Source organism: Arachis hypogaea, chromosome 20 (genome assembly GCF_003086295.3).
Source record: "Arachis hypogaea cultivar Tifrunner chromosome 20, arahy.Tifrunner.gnm2.J5K5, whole genome shotgun sequence".
Taxonomy (NCBI): domain Eukaryota; kingdom Viridiplantae; phylum Streptophyta; class Magnoliopsida; order Fabales; family Fabaceae; genus Arachis; species Arachis hypogaea.
In genome coordinates, this window is record NC_092055.1 from 54,358,549 (window position 1) to 54,381,276 (window position 22,728).

The 22,728-nt window shown below is 38.7% G+C and overlaps 2 non-coding genes across 2 annotated transcripts; both read left to right on the top strand.

Annotated features, from left to right (window-relative positions):
• Positions 1–11,665: 11,665 nt before the first annotated feature.
• On the top strand, positions 11,666–11,769 carry LOC112787607 (small nucleolar RNA R71). The gene has a single exon (XR_003195011.1). It is a non-coding gene; the product is annotated as a small nucleolar RNA R71 (small nucleolar RNA).
• Positions 11,770–17,368: 5,599 nt separating this feature from the next.
• LOC112787478 (small nucleolar RNA R71) lies at positions 17,369–17,476 on the top strand. Its single transcript, XR_003194890.1, has one exon. It is a non-coding gene; the product is annotated as a small nucleolar RNA R71 (small nucleolar RNA).
• The last annotated feature ends 5,252 nt before the right edge of the window (positions 17,477–22,728 follow it).

Sequence of the window (22,728 nt, forward strand, 5' to 3'; positions counted from 1 at the left end):
AATAATAAATTTAGAAAAGAAAACAAAAATATGCACAAAATTAAGTTGCAATGAATGGAATATGCAAATAAATTAAGTAAAATAAAATAAAAGATAAGAAGAATGAGAAGGAAAAGAAATAAAGTAAGAAAGAAAGAAGAAAGAAGAAAAGATAGAAGAAATTAGGATTGGGGAAGAAAAGATAAGATAATTGGCTGATCTGGATAAGCTGTGCGGCGCAAGCGACGCGGACGCGTGGGGCACGCGGTCGCGTGACTTGCACTTATACGGATTGACGCGGTCGCGTCGGTCATGCGGTCGCGTGACACAGTTTATGCTACTGGCGCGAGGGCAGCCTCGCAATCGCACAACTCTCTGTTCAAAATCATATTAGTGCCAAATTTTAAGTGACGCGATCGCATGGGGCATGCGATCGCGTGAGTGGGCTTTAGAGGAATATGACGCGGTCGCGTGGGTCACGCGGCCGCGTGGGAAGGATTATGCGTTCAGCACCAATCCAGCACCACTCTCGCACAACTTTCGGGTGTGCACCACTTTGACGTCGAAATCTTGGTCACGCGGCCGCGTGGGACACGCGGTCGCGTGGGAGGCCATTGTTCCCATATGACGCGATCGCATCAGCGATGCGGTTGTGTGGGACGATTTGTGCCATTGGCACGCCTCCAGCCACGCACTCGCGTGACTTTCTGTTCGTTTTCTTTTTTTCCCATTGCACTGGTGACGCGGACGCGTCAGCGACGCTGCCGCGTCGCATGCGTGGTTTTTTTTTTTATTCATATGCATGAAAAGTGCAGAATGCAATGATTAATATGAGTGAGATGCAAAATTTCAGGTTCAATATAATAAAATAAAATAAAACTTGAAAACAAATAAAACTAAATAAAAATTAAAAAGAAACGATCATACCATGGTGGGTTGTCTCCCACCTAGCACTTTTAGTTAAAGTCCTTAAGTTGGACATTGGAGGAGCTTCATGTTATGGCGGCTTATGCTTAAATTCATCCAAAAATCTCCACCAATGCTTGGAATGCCAATAGCCTCCGGGGTCCAAACTAGGCATGTGAAGCTTCTGAGCAGCTTCAAACAGATTTTCAGGCTCCCGGGGTGATGAATATCAGAATATCTTCCAGGAACCCAAACTTTGGTTCTAAATCCGCCTTCATTTTGATCTATACTTTTCCATCCGGGCGGTTTGGAAATTAGATTCTCACCAAGATGACCAAACATTTTCCGAGATCCATTCGATTGAACGTGATACCAATCCGTGCACTTCGAGTTGAAGCGTGGAACCTTATTGAACCTTGTGCACCAGCTCTGAGTGCGAGCCATTTCCCTCTTACTCTTAAAGCCGCAGAGAGCTCTAAGTTGGCCATCTGTTTCAAGCAAACCATATTCAAGTGCAAAAGTAAAGATTAAAGCTAAGGATTGTACCCACTTGAAGCTTGTATTGGGTGGTAATGGCCTTGGCATAGGTGTTTTTGGTGGTTCTGTAAGTTCTACTCCCTTGTGCTCTTCTGTGAATTCCTCCACTTTTTTGTAAGAATCTTCAAATGCCTCTGTGTCCTGGTCAAAGTCTTCTATGTCTTCCTCATCACTCGAGTCATAGATTGGAGGTTGAGAGAAATCTACCTCTGCATCATCTTCGTATTCATTTGGGGAAGATTCTTCGATCTCAGAGAATTCACTTGCGGATGCAAGTTCATTACTAAGAGAGCTTGGCTTGTGACTATCATCATCAAAGGAATTTGTGTCCTGGGTTATTCCGTCCAGTTCTTCATAAACGACTTGCCTTAGGGATTGTGCAATATCCTCCTTAGCATCAACTGTAACGTCCTTGACGGAGTTCTCCTCAACTCTAGATTACCATGGAGGTTTAGCATCTCCTAGATCTTCAACCAACTCTTCTTCTTGTACAATGATAGCTTCTTCTACTTGTTATAGTACGAATTCATGCTCTGTCTTGTCCACTTGAGTTTCTAATATTTCCTTCATGCTACGCTCTTCATTAGATTGTCCACATGGGGCTGTGGTTGGTCCTTGAATGTTTGCACATCTAGAAGTTAATTGAATTACTGCTTGCTCCAGTTGTCGAATGGTTGTTTGAAGTTTATTTACTGTTGCCTTGAGGCGAACCTCTGATTCTCTGGGTGATGGATTTGGATATGAAACATAGGGAAGTGGTGGTGCTTGGGAGTGATTGGATTGGAACCCGAGTAGGGAAGGATCATATGGTGGCGAATGGTAAAGAGAAGCTTGTGAGTGTGGTGGTTCGAGGTTATGTTGAGAGGATGGTCTATAGGCACGGGGTGGGGCTTGTTGGTAGTCACAAGGTTGTCCACCATATCTATCAACTGGGGATGTCTTGTAGAATGGTCGCTGTCCATGATATCTTGGAGGGTGTTGTTGCCTGAAGGGTTGATTAGATCCTCTTGGCTCCATCCATCCTTGATTGGTTTGACCTTGATGCATATTCCTGCTGTAACTTCTATTTCCTTCAACAAAGTTAGAACCAAACTCAAAGCGAGAGGGGTGAGAGTCCATAGTAGCAAATAAAATTAAAAAGGAAAAACAAAAATAAATAAACAAGTAAAAGAAAAAAATATTTACAATAACCAATAATAAGGCACACGTTAGCAATTCCTCGGCAACGGCGCCATTTTGACGAGCAAGATTTTTGCCAGTAAAGAATGTCATAAAAACAGTCGCGTTGTAGATATAGTTTCTAAACCAACAAAAATCCCTTTCGTGCAAACGTTTTGGTTGTCACAAGTAACATTGGGAAGTATGTTCTTATTATTGGTTATGGAGATTGTAAAGTTGGGGTTTCAAGAATGAGGAACAAGTAATTTAATGACAAGTAAATTAAATGGCAATTGAAAATAAATAAATACTGTAAAGCAAACTCTTGGTAAGGTATGAGAAATTAGAGGTCCTATCCTAGCTATCCTTATCAATGATGATGATGGTTGAATCCTAATTCCACTTTGTTAACCTTTACTAAGATAAAGGAAGGTCAAGGGATTAATTGGTTTGATCTTCGAATCCTATTTATTTCCTAAGAAAAGATTGGGATTATGGAAGTTCAATTCAATTAACAAAGATAACAATTATCAATTATGCTGTTGAATTGGATAACTCCTGAGTTACTGATTTCTTAACCAAGACCAAAAGGAGAAAAATAAATCTACTTGGAATAAAAATGTCTTCAGAGTAAATGTAACAATAGCATGAATAAGAGTAATCAATATTAAACTGAAATATCTCAAATAACATTAATAAAAGAGTAATCTGTAACATGAAAGGATTCATAAAGTTGCTTGCAAAAGTAAATAAAAGGAATATTGAACCTGATCAAAGAAATAATCCTGAAAGTGAATAAAAATCCTAAATCTAAATCCTAATCCTAAAGAGAGAGAGAGAACCTCTCTCAAAACTAAATCTAATTCATGGAAAGTGGAAATTGGCGAGCTCTCCATGAATGGATACAGTCCCCAACTTTATAGTCTCTAATCTGTGTGTTCTGGGCTGAAAATTGGGTCAAAAGTAGCTCAGAAATTGCCCACTGCGATTTTTGTTACATTAAGGTTGCGGGCAAGTGACGCGGAGGCGTCGTCCATGCAGCCGTGCGGGTTGAGGTTCGCAGATGCAACGCGGACGTGTCATTCACGCGTTCACGTCGCCTTACTTCGGGGCAGCTATGGCAAATTATATATCAAATCGAAGCCCCGGACGTTAGCTTTCCAACGCAACTAGAACCGCGTCGTTTAGACCTCTGTAGCTAAAGTTATAGCCGTTTTAGTGCGAAGAGGTCAGGCTGGACAACTTAGCAGTTTCTCCAATTTCTTGTATTCCTTCCACTTTTGCATGCTTCCTTTCCATCCTCTGAGCCATTCCTGCCCTGTAATCTCTGAAAACACTTAACACACATATCAAGGCATCTAATGGTAATAAGAGAGGATTAATAATAAGCAAATATAAGATCAAAGAAGCATGTTTTCAATCATAGCACAAAACCAGGAAGGAAAATGTATAACATGCAAATAGTATGAATAAGTGGGTAAAGAGTTGATAAAAACCACTCAATTGAGTACAAGATAAATCATAAAACAGTAGTTTATCAGTGGGGTTTTTGGGGAAGAGAGGATGGATGTGATTGGTGAAGAGGTGATGGGGAAGAGTGATTGAGTTGATTGGTGAGGGGTATTTGGGGAAGAATGTTATGGAAAGGTGTGAAGAGGAGAGAAGAAGTAGGTGGGGATCCTGTGGGGTCCACAGATCCTGAGGGAATCCTGTGGGGTCCACAGATCCTGTTGGGCCAAGGACTTAACATCCCTGCTCTAATTAGGCGTGTAAACGCCCTTTGTAGGCAATCCTGGCGTTTAACGCCAGACTGCAGCATGTTTCTGGCGTTAAACGCCACTTCCATGCTTGTTTTGGGCGTTCAACGCAAGTCTATAGCATGTTTCTGGCGTTGAACGCCAGTATAGTGCATGTTTCTGGCGTTAAACGCCAGTCTGATGCTTGTTTCTGGCGTTTAACGCTAGCGTTCCTTTGGGTGCAATCCTGGCGTTTAAACGCCAGACTACTGCTTGTTTCTGGCGTTTAACGCCAGTTTCATGCTCTGTTCTGGCGTTAAACGCCAGCCAGATGCTCCTTACTGGCGTTTAAACGCCAGAAAGCTCTTCCTCTAGGGTGTGCTGTTTTCAATGCTGTTTTTCATTCTGTTTTCGATTTTTTTAGTAGATTTTGTGACTCCACATGATCATCAACCTAATAAAACATGAAATAACAAAGAAAAAATAAAATAAAAATGATTAAATAACATTGAGTTGCCTCCCAACAAGCGCTTCTTTAATGTCAATAGCTTCACAGTGAGCTCTCATGGAGCCTCACAGATAATCAGAGCAAGGTTGGTACCTCCCAACACCAAACTTAGAGTTTGGTTGTAGGGGTTCAACACCAAACTTAGAGTTTGGTTGTGGCCTCCCAAACTTAGAGTTTGACTATGGAGGCTTTGGTTGACTCTGCAGTGAGAGAAGCTTTTCATGCTTCCTCTCCATGGTTACAGAAGGAGATCTGGTGCGCAGAAATTGTGATTACACTTTAATTATGTAAAATTCATCGCTCTTTCTTTCCCTGGTAATGGCGCCAAAAACATGATGCCAATACCATGGTTCACAACTTTGCACAACTAACCAGCAAGTGCACTGGGTCGTCCAAGTAATACCTTACGTGAGTAAGGGTCGAATCCCACGGAGATTGTTGGTATGAAGCAAACTATGGTCACCTTGTAAATCTCAGTCAGGTGGATATAAAATAGTAATAGGGTTTTCGAAAATAATTAATAAGATATGGATAGAGATACTTATGTAAATCACTGGTGAGAATTTCAGATAAGCGAATAGAGATGCTTTCGTTCCTCTGAACCTCTGCTTTCCTGCTATCCTCATCCAATCAGTCTTACTCCGTTCCATGGCTGGCTTTATGTAATGCATCACCATTGTCAATGGCTACTTTCGGTCTTCTCTCGGGAAAATGATCCAAATGTCCTGTCACGGCACGGCTAATCGTCTGGAGGCATCACCCTTGTCAATGGTTTACATCTTATCCTCTCAGTGAAAATGGTCAACGCACCCTGTCATGACACGGCTATTCATCTGTCGGTTCTCGATCATGCTGGAATAGGATTTACTATCCTTTTGCGTTCTGTCACTACGCCCAGCAATCGCGAGTTTGAAGCTCGTCACAGTCATTCAATCATTGAATCCTACTCGGAATACCACAGACAAGGTTTAGACTTTTCGGATTCTCTTGAATGCCGCCATCAATCTAGCTTATACCACGAAGATTCTGGTTAAGAGATCTAAGAGACACTCATTCAATCGAAAGTAGAACGAAAGTGGTTGTCAGGCACGCGTTCATGGGGAATGATGATGATTGTCACGTTCATCACATTCAGGTTGAAGTGCGAATAAATATCTTAGAAGCGAAATAAGATGAATTGAATAGGAAACAGTAGTACTTTGCATTAATCTTTGAGGAACAGTAGAGCTCCACACCTTAATCTATGGAGTGTAGAAACTCTACCGTTAAAATTACATAAGTGAAAGGTCCAGGCATGGCCGAATGGCCAGCCCCTCTGATCTAAGAACCAGGCGTCCAAAGATGATCAAAGGATCAAAAGATAATCCAAAGATGTCTAATACAATAGAAAAAGGTCCTATTTATAATAAACTAGTTACTAGGGTTTACAGAAGTAAGTAATTGATGCATAAATCCACTTCCGGGGCCCACTTGGTGTGTGCTTGGGCTGAGCTTGAGTGTTGCACGTGTAGAGGTCCTTCTTGGAGTTGAACGCCAGTATTTGTGCCAGTTTGGGCGTTCAACTCTGGTTTTGGATCCTTTTCTGGCGCTAGAAGCCAGAATTGGGCAGAGAACTGGCGTTGAACGCCAGTTTATGTCATCTATTCTTGGCCAAAGTATAGACTATTATTTATTGCTGGAAAGCCTTGGATGTCTACTTTCCAACGCAATTGGAAGCGCGCCATTTCGAGTTCTGTAGCTCCAGAAAATCCACTTTGAGTGCAGGGAGGCCAGAATCCAACAGCATCAGCAGTCCTTCTTCAACCTCTGAATCTGATTTTTGCTCAAGTCCCTCAATTTCAGCCAGAAAATACCTGAAATCACAGAAAAAAACACAAACTCATAGTAAAGTCCTGAAATGTGAATTTAACATAAAAACTAATGAAAACATCCCTAAAAGTAACTAGATCCTACTAAAAACATATTAAAAACAATGCCAAAAAGCGTATAAATTATCCGCTCATCACAACACCAAACATAAATTGTTGCTTGTCCCCAAGCAACGGAAAATAAAATAGGATAAAAAGAAGAGAATATACTATAAATTCCAAACTATCAATGAAACATAGCTCCAATCAAATGAGCGGGACTTATAGCTTTTTGCCTCTTGAATAGTTTTGGCATCTCACTTTATCCATTGAGGTTCAGAATGATTGGCATCTATAGGAACTCAGAGTTTAGATAGTGTTATTGATTCTCCTAGTTCAGTATGATAATTCTTGAACACAGCTGTTTTATGAGTCTTGGCCGTGGCCATAAGCACTTTGTTTTCCAATATTACCACCGGATACATAAATGCCACAAACACATAATTGGGTGAACCTTTTCAGATTGTGACTCAGCTTTGCTAAAGTCCCCAATTAGAGGTGTCCAGAATTCTTAAGCACACTCTTTTTTTTCTTTGGACCTTGACTTTAACCGCTCAGTCTCAAGTTTTCACTTGACACCTTCACGCCACAAGCACATGGTTAGGGACAGCTTGGTTTAGCCGCTTAGACCAGGATTTTATTCCTTTAGACCCTACTATCCACTGATGCTCAAAGCATTGGGATCGTTTTTATTTTCCCTTTCCTTTTGGTTTTAAGGGTTATTGGATTTTTGCTCTTGCCTCTTGGTTTTAAGAGCTTTTGGCTTTTTCTGCTTGCTTTTTCTTTCTATTTTTTTTCGCCTATTTTTTTTTTCTTTTTTTTTCTGCAAGCTTTGTTCTTTGCTGCTTTTTCTTGCTTCAAGAATCATTTTTATGATTTTTCAGATTATCAAATAACATGTCTCCTAGTCATCATTCTTTCAAGAGCCAACATATTTAACATTCTTAAAACAACAACTTCAAAAGACATATGCACTGTTCAAGCATACATTCAGAAAACAAGAAGCATTGTCACCACATCAATATAATTAAGCTAAGTTCAAGGATAAATTCAAAACTCATGTACTTCTTGTTCTTTTGAATTAAAACATTTTTTCATTTAAGAGAGGTGATGGATTCATAGGACATTCATAACTTTAAGACAAAGTTACTAACTACTAATGATCATGTAATGAAGACACAAACATAGATAAGCACATAACATAGAAAACGAAAAACAGAAGAGATAAGAACAAGGAATGAGTCCACCTTAGTGATGGTGGCGTTTCCTTCTTGAGGAACCAATGATGTCCTTGAGCTCTTCTATGTCTCTTCCTTATCTTTGTTGCTCCTCCCTCATTGCTTTTTGATCTTCTCTAATTTCATGAAGCATGATGGAGTGCTCTTGATGTTCCACCCTTAGTTGTCCCATATTGGAACTCAATTCTCCTAGGGAGGTGTTGATTTGCTCCCAATATTTTTGTGGAGGAAAATGCATTTGAGGCATCTCCGGGATCTCATGGTGATGAGCTTCGTACGCCTCTTGAGCTCCATGAATGGGCTCTCTTGCTTGCTCCATGTTTTTCTTAGTGATGGGCTTGTCCTCTTTAATGAGGATATCTCCCTCTATGTCAATCCCAGCCGAATTGCATAGGTGGCAAATGAGGTGAGGAAAGGCTAACCTTGCCATAGTGGAGGACTTGTCAGCCACCTTGTAGAGTTCTTGAGGTATAATCTCATGAACTTCCACCTCTTCTCCAATCATGATGCTATGGATCATGATGGCCCGATCTATAGTGACTTCAGACCGGTTGCTAGTGGGAATGATTGAGCATTGGATGAACTCCAACCATCCTCTAGCTACAGGCTTAAAGTCCAGTCTTCTTAGTTGAACCGATTTGCCTTTTGAGTCAATTTTCCATTGAGCTCCTTCTACACATATGTCCATAAGGACTTGGTCCAACCTTTGATCAAAGTTGACTCTCCTTGTGTAGGGGCGTGCGTTCTCTTCCATGTTTGGCAAGTTGAACGCCAACCTCACATTTTCCGGACTAAAATCTAAGTATTTCCCTCGAACCATTGTAACATAGTTCTTTGGATCCGGGTTCTTACTTTGATCATGGTTCTTGGTGATCCATGCATTGGCATAGAACTCTTAAACCATTAGGATGCCGACTTGTTGGATGGGATTTGTTAGAACTTCCCAACCTCTTCTTTGAATTTCATGTCGGATCTCCGGATACTCATTTCTTTTGAGTTTGAAAGGGACCTCGGGGATCACCTTCTTCTTGGCCACAACATCATAGAAGTGGTATTGATGAGCTTTGGAGATGAATTTTTCCATCTCCCATGACTCGGATGAGGAAGCTTTTGTCTTCCCTTTCCCCTTTCTAGAGGATTCTCCGGTCTTAGGTGCCATCAATGGTAATGGAAAAAGAAAAAGCTTATGCTTTTACCACACCAAACTTATAATTTTGCTCACCCTCGAGCAAGAGAAGAAAGAATAGATGAAGAAGAAGAAGAAATGGAGGAGAGGGAGAAGGTGATGTGTTTCGGCCAAGAAGGGTATAGAGGGGTTGTGTTGTGTGAATTTGAAGAAGAATGGAGGGCTTTATATAGGGAAGGGAGGGGGGGAAGGTTTCGGCCATATGGGTGGGTTTTGGTGGGAAATTGATTTTGAATTTTTGAAGGTAGGTGGAGTTTATGAGGTAGGTTTATGGGGAAGAGTGGATGGATGTGAGTGGTGAAGAGGTGATGGGGAAGAGAGATTGAGGTGATTGGTGAAGGGTTTTTGGGAAAGAGTGTTTATGGGATTGTGTGAAAGAGAGTGGTGAGGGATGAGAAGTAGTGAGTGGAGGTAGGTGGGGATCCTGTGGGGTCCACAGATCCTGAGGTGTTCAAGGATTTACACCCTTGTACCAAATTAGGCATGCAAAATGCCCTTGCACGCAACTCTGGGCGTTCAGCGCCAGGTTAGTGCCCATGTTGGGCGTTCAACGCCCATTTGTTGGCCATTTCTGGCGTTGAACGCCAGAACCATGCTTGTTCTGGCGTTCAGCGCCCAGATGCTGCCCATTTTGGGCGTTCAGCGCCAGAACCATGCTCTGTTCTGGCGTTGAACGCCAGGCAGGTGCTTCCTCCAGGGTGTGATTTTTCTTCTGCTGTTTTTGATTCCGTTTTCAATTTCTATATTTATTTTGTGACTCCACATGATCATGAACCTATAAAGACATATAACTAAGAAAAATATTATTAGATAAATAAAAATTGGGTTGCCTCCCAACAAGCGCTTCTTTAATGTCAATAGCTTGACAGTGGGCTCTCATGGAGCCTCACAGATGTGCAGAGCATTGTTGAAACTCCCCAACACCAAACTTAGAGTTTAACTGTGGGGGCTTTGGTTGACTCTGCTTTGAGAGAAGCTTTTTATGCTTCCTCTCCATGGATGCAGAGAGAGATCCTTGAGTTGTAAACACAAGGTTGTCCTCATTCATTTGAAGGATCAATTCTCCTCTGTCCACATCAATCACAGCTCTTGCTGTGGCCAGGAAAGGTCTTCCTAGGATGATGGATTCATCCTCTTCCTTTCCAGTATCCAAGACTATGAAATCAGCAGGGATGTAAAGGCCTTCAACCTTTACTAACACGTCCTCTACTTGTCCATAAGCCTGTTTTCTTGAATTGTCTGCCATCTCTAATGAGATTTTAGCAGCTTGCACCCCATAGATTCCCAGTTTCTCTATTACAGAGAGGGGCATGAGGTTTATTCCTGAACCAAGGTCACACAGAGCCTTAAAGATCATGGTGCCTATAGTACAAGGTATTATGAACTTTTTAGGATCCTGTCTCTTCTGAGGCAATGTCAGTTGATCCAGATCACTTAGTTCATTGATGAACAAGGGAGGTTCATCTTCCCAAGTTTCAATACCAATTAATTTGGCATTCAGCTTCATGATTGCACCAAGAAACTTGGTAGTTTTCTCTTCAGTAATATCCTCATTCTCTTCAGAAGAGGAATACTCATCAGAGCTTATGAATGGCATAAGGAGGTTCAATGGAATCTCTATGGTCTCTAGATGAGTCTCAGATTCCTTTGGTTTCTCAGAGGGAAGCTCCTTATTGATCACTGGACGTCCCAGGAGGTCTTCCTCCTTGGGATTCACGTCCTCTCCTTCCCTTACAGGTTCGGCCATGATGCTGATGTCAATGGCCTTGCACTCTCCTTTTGGATTCTCTTCTGTATTGCTTGGGAGAGTACTAGGAGGGATTTCAGTGATCCTTTTACTCAGCTGGCCCACTTGTGCTTCCAAATTTCTAATGGAAGACCTTGTTTCATTCATGAAACTTACAGTGGCCTTAGATAGATCAGAGACTAAGTTTGCTAAGCTAGATGGGTTCTACTCAGAATTCTCTGTCTGTTGCTGAGTGGATGATGGAAAAGGCTTGCTATTGCTAAACCTGTTTCTTCCACCATTATTAAAGCCTTGTTGAGGCTTTTGATCCTTCCATGAGAAATTTGGATGATTTCTCCATGATGAGTTATAGGTGTTTCCATAAGGTTCACCTAAGTAATTCACCTCTGCTATTGCAGGGTTCTCTGGATCATAAGCTTCTTCTTCAGAAGATGCCTCTTGAGTACTGTTGGATGCAGCTTGCATTCCATTCAGACTCTGAGAAATCATATTGAGTTGCTGAGTCAATATTTTGTTCTGAGCCAATATGCCATTCAGGGTATCAACCTCAAGAACTCCCTTCTTCATAGGCGTCCCATTATTCACAGGATTCCTTTCAGAAGTGTACATGAACTGGTTATTAGCAACCATGTCAATGAGTTCTTGAGCCTCTGCAGGCGTTTTCTTTAGGTGAATGGATCTACCTGCAGAAGTATCCAATGACATCTTTGATAGCTCAGATAAACCATCATAGAATATATCCAAGATGGTCCATTCTGAAAGCATGTCAGAATGACACTTTTTGGTCAACTATTTGTATCTTTCCCAAGCTTCATAGAGGGATTCACCATCTTTTTGTTTGAAGGTTTGAACATCCACTCTAAGCTTGCTCAGCTTTTGAGGAGGAAAAAACTTGGCTAAGAAAGCCGTAACCAGCTTATCCCAAGAGTTCAGGCTGTCTTTAGGTTGAGAGTCCAACCATATTCTAGCTCTGTCTCTTACAGCAAAAGGGAAAAGCATGAGCCTGTAGACTTCAGGATCTACTCCATTAGTCTTAACAGTATCACATATCTGCAAGAATTCAGTTAAGAACTGAAAAGGATCTTCAGATGGAAGTCCATGAAACTTGCAGTTCTGCTGCATCAGAGAAACTAATTGAGGTTTCAGCTCAAAGTTGTTTGCTCCAAAGGCAGGAATGGAGATGCTTCTTCCATGTAAATTGGAATTAGGTGCAGTAAAGTCACCAAGCATTCTCCTTGCATTATTATTATTTTCGGCTGCCATCTCCTCTTCCTGTTCGAAATTTTCAATAAGGTTGTCTCTGGATTGTTGTAATTTAGCTTCTCTTAGTTTCCCCTTCAGAGTCCTTTCAGGTTTTGGATCAGCTTCAACAAGAATGCCTTTTTCCTTGTTCCTGCTCATAAGAAAGAGAAGAAAACAAGAAAAGAAGAGGAATCCTCTATGTCACAGTAAAGAGGTTCCTTATTGTCAATAGAAGAAAAGAAGAAGAGAAAAATCTGAACTCAGAAAGAGAGAGAGAGGGTTCGGATTTTTGGTGGGTGAGGGAGAGATGTTAGTAGATGAATAAATAAATAGAATAAGATGAGAGAGAAAAATTTCGAAAATAATTTTTGAAAAAGAGTTAGTGATTTTTGAAAATAGTTTTTGAAAAATGTTAGTAGTTTTTTTTTTCGAAAATTCAAAATAAAAATAAAATAATTAGTTAATTAAAAAGAAATTTTTGAAAAAGGGGGAAGATATTTTTGAAAATAGAGAGAGAAAGTTAGTTAGGTGGTTTTGAAAAAGGTAAGAAACAAACAAAAAGTTAGTTGGTTAGTTGAAACAAAAATCAATTTTGAAAAGATAAGAAGATAAGAAGTTAGAAAAGATATTTTGAAAATCAAATTTTTGAAAAAGATAAGATAAGAAGATATTTTTGAAAAGATATGATAGAAATTAGTTTTTGAAAAAGATTTGAATTTTTAAAATCACAATTAATGACTTGATTCACAAGAAATCACAAGATATGATTCTAGAACTTAAAGTTTGAATCTTTCTTAACAAGCAAGTAACAAACATGAAATTTTTGAATCAAAACATTAATTGTTATTGTTATTTTCGAAAATTTGGTATAAAAATAAGAAAAAGATTTTTGAAAAATATTTTTAGGATTTTCGAAAATAACTAAGAAAAATGAAAAAGATTTGATTTTTGAAAAAGATTTTGAAAAAGATAAGATTTTCAAATTGAAAATTTGATTTGACTCATAAGAAACAACTTGATTTTAAAAATTTTTGAAAAAAGTCAATCCAAATTTTTGAATTTGATGAGAGAAAAAGGGAAAGATAATTTTTTTGATTTTTGAATTTTTATGATGAGAGAGAAAAATTAAAAACATCATTTTCATGTTTTTCTCTTTTATTTTTGAATCAAAACAAGGAATGCATGCAAGAACACTATGAATGTCAAGATGAACACCAAGAACACTATCAAGATCATGATGAACATCAATAACACATTTTTGAAAAATTTTTAATGCAAAGAAAACATGCAAGACACCAAACTTAGAATTCTTTAATGCTTAGACACTAAGAATTCAAGAATGCATATGAAACACAAGAAAAGACACAAAACATGCAAATGCAAAGATCAAACAAGAAGACTTACCAAGAACAACTTGAAGATCATGAAGAACACTATGAATGTATGAGAATTTTCGAAAAATGCAAGATGCACATGCAATTGACACCAAACTTATAACATGACTCAAGACTCAAACAAGAACACAAAAATATTTTTGATTTTTATGCTTTTCTAATTTTTTTGTATTTTTTCAAAAATTATTATGAAAAAGAAAAATAAGGATTCAAAATTTTTAATATGAATTCCAGGAATCTTATGCTCTAAAGCTCCAATCAAAGGGTCAGGCATGGCTTAATAGCCAGCCAAGCTTTAGTATGTAACTTAGACATGACAAGCCTAACATGCCCTACAGTCGTGGCTTTACAGCCAGTCAGGCTTCAACATGCTTCATGAAACACTAGAATTCATTCTTGAAAGTTTTGAAGCCATAGAATAATTTATTTTTGAAAACATTTTTATTTCAAAAAATATTTTTTTTTTCGAAAACAAAGGAGAAAATTTGAAAGATTTTTTAAAAATTTTTGAAGAGAAAACAAAAAGAAAATTACCTGATCTGAGCAACAAGATGAACCGTTAGTTGTCCAAACTCGAACAATCCCCGGCAAAGGCGCCAAAAACTTGGTGCGCAGAAATTGTGATTACACTTTAATTATGTAAAATTCATCGCACTTTCTTTCCCTGGTAATGGCACCAAAAACATGATGTCAATACCATGGTTCACAACTTCGCACAACTAACCAGCAAGTGCACTAGGTCATCCAAGTAATACCTTACGTGAGTAAGGGTCGAATCCCACGGAGATTGTTGGTATGAAGCAAACTATGGTCACCTTGTAAATCTCAGTCAGGTGGATATAAAATAGTAATAGGGTTTTCGAAAATAATTAATAAGATAGGGATAGAGATACTTATGTAAATCACTGGTGAGAATTTCAGATAAGCGAATAGAGATGCTTTCGTTCCTCTGAACCTCTGCTTTCCTGCTATCTTCATCCAATCAGTCTTACTCCGTTCCATGGCTGGGTTTATGTAATGCATCACCATTGTCAATGGCTACTTTCGGTCTTCTCTCGGGAAAATGATCCAAATGCCCTGTCACGGCACGGCTAATCGTCTGGAGGCATCACCCTTGTCAATGGTTTACATCTTATCCTCTCAGTGAAAATGGTCAACGCACCCTGTCACGGCACGGCTATTCATCTGTCGGTTCTCGATCATGCTGGAATAGGATTTACTATCCTTTTGCGTTCTGTCACTACGCCCAGTAATCGCGAGTTTGAAGCACGTCACAGCCATTCAATCATTGAATCCTACTCGGAATACCACAGACAAGGTTTAGACTTTCCGGATTCTCTTGAATGCCGCCATCAATCTAGCTTATACCACGAAGATTCTGGTTAAGAGATCTAAGAGACACTCGTTCAATCGAAAGTAGAACGGAAGTGGTTGTCAGGCACGCGTTCATGGGGAATGATGATGATTCTCACGTTCATCACATTTAGGTTGAAGTGCGAATGAATATCTTAGAAGCGAAATAAGATGAATTGAATAGGAAACAGTAGTACTTTGCATTAATCTTTGAGGAACAGCAGAGCTCCACACCTTAACCTATGGAGTGTAGAAACTCTACCGTTAAAATTACATAAGTGAAAGGTCCAAGCATGGCCGAATGGCCAGCCTCTCTGATCTAAGAACCAGGCATCCAAAGATGTCTAATACAATAGAAAAAGGTCCTATTTATAATAAACTAGCTACTAGGGTTTACAGAAGTAAGTAATTGATGCATAAATCCACTTCCGGGGCCCACCTGGTGTGTGCTTGGGCTGAGCTTGAGTGCTGCACGTGTAGAGGTCCTTCTTGGAGTTGAATGCCAGTATTTGTGCCAGTTTGGGCGTTCAACTCTGGTTTTGGATTCTTTTCTGGCGCTAGATGCTAGAATTGGGCAGAGAATTGGCGTTGAACGCCAGCTTACGTCGTCTATTATTGGCTAAAGTATGGACTATTATATATTGCTGGAAAGCCCTGGATGTCTACTTTCCAACGCAATTGGAAGCGCGCCATTTCGAGTTCTGTAGCTCCAGAAAATCCACTTTGAGTGCAGGGAGGTCAGAATCCAACAGCATCAGCAGTCCTTCTTCAACCTCTGAATCTGATTTTTGCTCAAGTCCCTCAATTTCAGCCAGAAAATACCTGAAATCACAGAAAAACATACAAACTCATAGTAAAGTCCAGAAATGTGAATTTAACATAAAAACTAATGAAAACATCCCTAAAAGTAACTAGATCCTACTAAAAACATACTAAAAACAATGCCAAAAAGCGTATAAATTATTCGCTCATCAAGATCCTTGAGTTTTAAACACAAGGTAGTCCTCATTAAGTTGAAGGACCAGCTCTCCTCTGTCCACATCAATCACAGCTCTTGCTGTGGCTTGGAAGGGTCTTCCAAGGATGATGGATTCATCCTCATCATTCCCAATGTCTAGGGTTATGAAATCAGCAGGGATGTAAAGGCCTTCAACCTTTACTAACACGTCCTCCACTAGTCCATAAGCCTGTTTTCTTGAGTTGTCTGCCATCTCTAATGAGATTCTGGCAGCTTGCACCTCAAAGATTCTTAGTTTCTCCATTACAGAGAGGGGCATGAGGTTTATCCCTGACCCAAGGTCACATAGAGCCTTCACAAAGGTCATGGTGCCTATGGTACAAGGTATTAAGAACTATCCAGGATCCTGTTTCTTCTGAGGCAATCTCAGTTGATCCAGATCACTCAGTTCATTGGTGAGCAAGGGAGGTTCATCTTCCCAAGTCTCATTACCAAATAATTTGGCATTCAGGTTCATGATTGCACCAAGGTACCTGGCAACTTGCTCTTCAGTAACATCTTCATTCTCTTCAGAAGAAGAATATTCATCAGAGCTCATGAATGGCATAAGGAGGTTTAATAGAATCTCTCTGGTCTCCAGATGAGCCTCAGAGTCCTTCGGTTCCTCAGAAAAAAACTCCTTATTGATCTCTGGACATCCCAGGAGGTCTTCCTCACTGGGGTTCACGTCCTCTCCCTCCCTTGTAGGTTCGGCCATGATGGTCAATTCAATGGCCTTGCACTCTCCTTTTGGGTTTTCTTCTGTATTGCTTGGGAGAGTACTAGGAGGGGTTTCAGTGATCCTTTTACTCAGCTAGCCCACTTGTGCTTCCAAATTTCTAATGGAGGACCTTGTTTCATACATGAAACTTATAGTGGCCTTAGATAGATCAGAGACTATGTTTGCCAAGCTAGATGGGGTCTGCTCAGAACTCTCTGTCTTTTGCTGAGTGGATGATGGAAAAGGCTTGCTATTGCTAAACCTGTTTCTTCCACCATTATTAAAGCCTTGTTGAGGCTTTTGTTGATCCTTCCATGAGAGATTTGGGTGATTTCTCCATGAGGGATTATAGGTGTTTCCATATGGTTCACCCATGTAATTCACCTCTGCTATTGCAGGGTTCTCAAGATCATAAGCTTCTTCCTCAGAAGATGCCTCTTGAGTACTGTTGGATGCAGCTTGCATTCCATTCAGACTATGAGAAATCATATTGACTTGCTGAGTCAATATTTTGTTCTGAGCCAATATGGCATTCAGAGTATCAATTTCAAGAAGTCCCTTCTTCTGAGGTGTCCCATTACTTACAGGATTCCTCTCAGAAGTGTACATGAACTGGTTATTAGCAACCATGTCAATGAGTTCTTGAGCTTCTGCAGGCGTTTTCTTTAGGTGAATGGATCCACCTGCAGAATGGTCCAATGACATCTTTGATAGTTCAGATAGACCATCATAGAATATATCCAGAATGGTCCATTCTGAAAGCATGTCAGAAGGACACTTTTTGGTCAGTTGCTTATATCTCTCCCAAGCTTCATAGAGGGATTCACCTTCTTTCTGTCTGAAGGTTTGAACATCCACTCCAAGCTTACTAAGCTTTTGAGGAGGAAAGAACTTGGCTAAGAAAGCCGTGACCAGCTTATCCCAAGAGTTCAGGCTATCTTTAGGTTGAGAGTCCAACCATACTCTAGCTCTGTCTCTTACAGCAAACGGGAAAAGCATAAGCCTGTAGACCTCGGGGTCAACTCCATTGGTCTTAACAGTATCACAGATCTGCAAGAATTCAGTTAGGAACTGAAAAGGATCTTCAGATGGATGTCCATGAAACTTGCAGTTATGTTGCATCAGAGAAACTAATTGAGGTTTAATCTCAAAATTGTTTGCTCCAATGGCAGGGATTGAGATGCTTCTTCCATGTAAATTGGAATTAGGTGCAGTGAAGTCACCAAGCATCCTCCTTGCATTGTTATTATTTTCGGCCATATCTTCTTCTTTTTCGAAAATTTCTGTCAGATTTTCTCCAGAGAGTTGTGCTTTAGCTTCCCTTAGCTTCCTCTTCAGAGTCCTTTTAGGTTCAGGATCAGCTTCAACAAGAATGTTCTTATCCTTGTTCCTGCTCATATGAAAAAGAAGAAGAAGCAGAAAAGAAAATATGGAATCCTTTATGTCACAGTATAGAGATTCCTTTATGTGAGTAGAAGAAAGTAAGAATAGAAGAAGGAAAAGATGAGAATCCAAACACAGGGGTGAGGATAGAGGTGTTAATAGATGAATAAATAAATAGAAGGAGATTAGAAATGAGAGAAGAATTCGAAAATTTAACAAAATAAAATAATAAATATTTTAAATTTAAATTTAAAATTCGAAAATTAAAATTGAAATTAAATTAAATTAAAATTAAAACAATTAGTTAATTAAAACAAAATTTTGAAAAAGAGGGAAGGAATTTTCGAAAATTAAAGGTAGAGAGTTAGTTGGGCAGTTTTGAAAAAGATATGATTGAAACAAAAAGATAAGATTGATTGAAAAAGATTTGAAAATTGTTTTTGAAAAAGATAAGAATCAATCAAAAAGTTAAGTGGTTAATTGAAAAAGATTTGAAAATCAAATTTGAAAAGATAAGAAGTTAGAAAAGATTTTGAAATTGATTTTGAAAAAGATGTGATTGAAATTTATTTTGAAAAAGATCTGAAAAAGAAATTTAAAAAGATTTGATTTTGAAAATTAAAGTTGATTACTTGACTAACAAGAAACTAAAAAGATATGATTTTAAAATTTAAAGATTGAACTTTTCTTACTAGGCAAGTAACAAACTTAACATTTTTGAATCAGTCACATTAAATGCTAATAAGATTTTCGAAAATTATGAAAAAGATTTTTGAAAATTTCGAAAATTATGAAAGAAAAATGAGAAAGATTTGATTTTTGAAAAACATTTGAAAAAGATAGAGTTTTTAAAATGAAAATTTGATTTGACCCATAAGAAACAATTTGATTTTTAAAATTTTTGAAAATGTCAATCCAAATTTTAGAAATTTTTAGAGAAAAAAAGGGAAAGATATTTTTGATTTTTGAATTTTTAATGATGAGAGAGAGAAAAACATAAAATTGATACAAAACATAAAAATTATGAATCAAAACAACTAATGCATGCAAGAACACTATAAATGTTAAGATGAACACCAAGAACACTTTGAATGTCAAGATGAACACCAAGAACTTATTTTTGAAAAATTTTCAACAAAAGAAAACATGCAAGACACCAAATTTAAAGATTTTTAATTTTTAGACACTAAGAATTCAAGAATGCATATGAAAAACAAGAAAATACACAAAACAAGAAAATATGAAGATCAAACAAGAAGACTCGCCAAGAACAACTTGAAGATCATGAAGAATGCAATGCATGAAATTTTCGAAAATAATTTTTTTAGAAAATTAAAAAGATGCAATTGACACCAAGCTTATAAGTTGACACAAGACTCAAACAACTAACACAATATTTTTTATTTTTATGATTTTATTAATTTTTTTCTTGGATTTTTTTTTCAAAAATTATTTTGGGAAGAACAAAAAAGAAGAAATATTTTTTTTATTTTTCAAAAATAAGAAATAAAAGTTTAAAATTAAAATAAAATTACCTAATCTGAGCAACAAGATGAACCGTCAGTTGTCCAAACTCGAACAATCCCCGGCAATGGCGCCAAAAACTTGGTGTGCGAAATCGTGATCATTGCTTCCTTGGTAACGGCGCTAAAAACTCAATATGCATGTTCATGTTCTTAATTCTGTTTCACAACTTCGTACAACTAACCGGCAAGTGCACTGGGTCGTCCAAGTAATAAACCTTACGTGAGTAAGGGTCGATCCCACGGAGATTGTCGGCATGAATGAAGCTATGGTCACCTTGTAAATCTCAATCAGGCGGATTCAAATGTATTAAGTGATTATAGTATACTAAAAAGATAATTAAAATAGGATAGAGATACTTATGTAATTCATTGGTGAGAGTTTCAGATAAGCGTGTAGAGATGCTTTCGTTCCTCTGAACCTCTGCTTTCCTACTGTCTTCATCCAACCATTCCTACTCCTTTCCATGGTAAGCTTTATGTAGGGCATCACCGCTGTCAATGGCTACATCCCATCCTCTCTGTGAAAAAATGGTCCAATGCGCTGTCACTGCATGGCTAATCATCTGTCGGTTCTCGATGATACTGGAATAGGATTTACTATCCTTTTGCGTCTGTCACTACGCCCAGCACTCGCGAGTTTGAAGCTCGTCACAGCCATCCCTTCCCAGATCCTACTCGGAATACCACAGACAAGGTTTAGACTTTCCGGATCTCAAGAATGGCCATCCATGGGTTCTAACTTATACCACGAAGATTCTAATATCTCAGACTCAGTTCTCTGTATTAGATATCCAAGAGATATTCATTCTAGCTTGTTTGCATGTAGAACGGAAGTGTTTGTCAGGCACGCGTTCATAGGTGAGAATGATGATGAGCGTCACATAATCATCACATTCATCATGTTCTTGGGTGCGAATGGATATCTTAGAATAGGAATAAGCTTGAATTGAATAGAAAAATAGTAGTACTTTGTAATAATTCATGAGGAACAGCAGGGCTCCACACCTTAATCTATGGTGTGTAGAAACTCTACCGTTTGAAAATACATAAGTGATAATGGTCCAGGCATGGCCGAATGGCCAGCCCCATGAAAGTCTAAGATAGCATAAAACTAATCAAAGATGATCCAAAGATAATAGTAAAAAGTCCTATTTATACTAAACTAGTTACTAAGGTTTGCAGAATTGAGTAAATGATGCAAAAATCCACTTCTGGGGCCCACTTGGTGTGTGCTTGGGCTGAGCATTGAGCTTTAAACGTGTAGAGGCTTCTCTTGGGGTTGAACGCCAGTTTGTAGCCTGTTTCTGGTGTTGAACTCCACTTCGCAACCTGTTTCTGGCGTTTGACTCTAGAATGCAGCATGGAACTGGCGTTGAACGCCAGTTTACATTGTCTATCCTTATTCAAAGTATGGACTATTATATATTTCTGGAAAGCCCTGGATGTCTACTTTCCAATGCAGTTGAGAGCGCGCCATTTGGAGTTCTGTATCTCTAGAAAATCCACTTTGAGTGTAGGGAGGTCAGAATCCAACAGCATCTGCAGTCCTTCTTCAACCTCTGAATCTGATTTTTGCTCAAGTCCCTCAATTTCAACCAGAAAATACCTAAAATCACAGAAAAACACACAAACTCATAGTAAATTCCAGAAATGTGAATTTTAATTAAAAAATAATAAAAATATACTAAATAATTATATATCCCAAATTGAATCTTTGGTTAGCTTAAGATAGAATTGTGTGTGTGAATTAAGTATGAGAAATTATGGGAACAAAAGATAATAAGAGAATGTGTCATGATAATATAATGGGAATTTGGACACCTACTCATGTGAAACTATAAGAATCGAAAATCTATGTGCATTGATAAGCTATGTTTATTTTTATGTTTATGTAAAAAAAAAAAGATATTCAATAAATAAATAAAGGGAAAAAATTACCCCAATGTTAAGTTAAGAATTCAAGATCAATGCATGTATGATAAAATTAAGATAAAAAGTTGATACATGAGTATGGAATGTGAAAGGGAAATTCTGGGTAGCTAGGTATGAATTCTAAATTTATATAGAATATATATGTTATGTTAAAGCTTGGGTTAATTAAAGATTCAGTTTATAAGCTTACTTAGCCATATATGTATCCTTACCATTACCTTGGCCCCATTACAACCTTGAAAAGACCTCATGATGTTTGCATTGATATATTAAATGTTGTTGATTGATTAGGAGAAGAACAAAAAAATTAGAGAGCATGATTAGAGAAGGACAGAGTGATTACCCTATACACTAGAGAGATTAGAGCGTACATACATCATCAGTGAGGGTTCAATGCTTAAAATTCTATGTTCCCTGCTTTCATGAGCTACCTTCTTGCATTTTTATCTGTTCTTACTGTATGAGAATTGAATTAGTAGAATTTGATTTGTAATTGTTTTGAAGAGCTTATTTACTATTGATCAAGTGGACAAGTATTATATAGTTGCATTCACATAAATAGGTTGCATTGCATTGCGTGAGTTTTACATGTTTCTACTCATTTATTTTATCTCCTTCAACTAAGCATGAGGACATGCTATTGTTTAAGTGTGGGGAGGTTGATAAACCACTATTTTATGGTTTATAATATGCTTAATTGTGTGGTTTTATCATGATCTTTACCCACTTATTCATATGATTAGCATGCATTTATATTTCCTTCCTAAAATTATTACATGATTGAACTTGCTTCCTAAGAGACTTTTAATTATGTATTTTAATTCTCCTTTATTCCATTCGATGCCGTGATCTGTGTGTTAAATGTTTCAGGCTTTATAGGGCATGAATGAGTTGGAGATTGGAAAGGAAGCTTGCAAAAATGGAAGGAACACAAGAAATTAAGGAGATGACCAGCGAGAAGTGACGCGGCCACATGGCTCACGCGACCGCGCGAAAGAGAGGAAATCGCAGTGACGCGGCCGCATGGCTCACGCGACCACACGGATTGGAATAGCATAAGTGACCCGGAGGCGTGGACAATGTGCCCGCGTGGCAAAGCAAAACGCCGAATGACGCGTCCGCATGAATGACGCGATCGCGTGACGTGCGCGATCTGCATAATCTGTAGAATTCGCTGGGGGCGATTTTGGGCCCTATTTTAACCAAGTTTTTGGCCCAGAAAAGCAGACTAGAGCCAGAGAACATACAGAAACCAGAACAACATTCATTCCACACAAT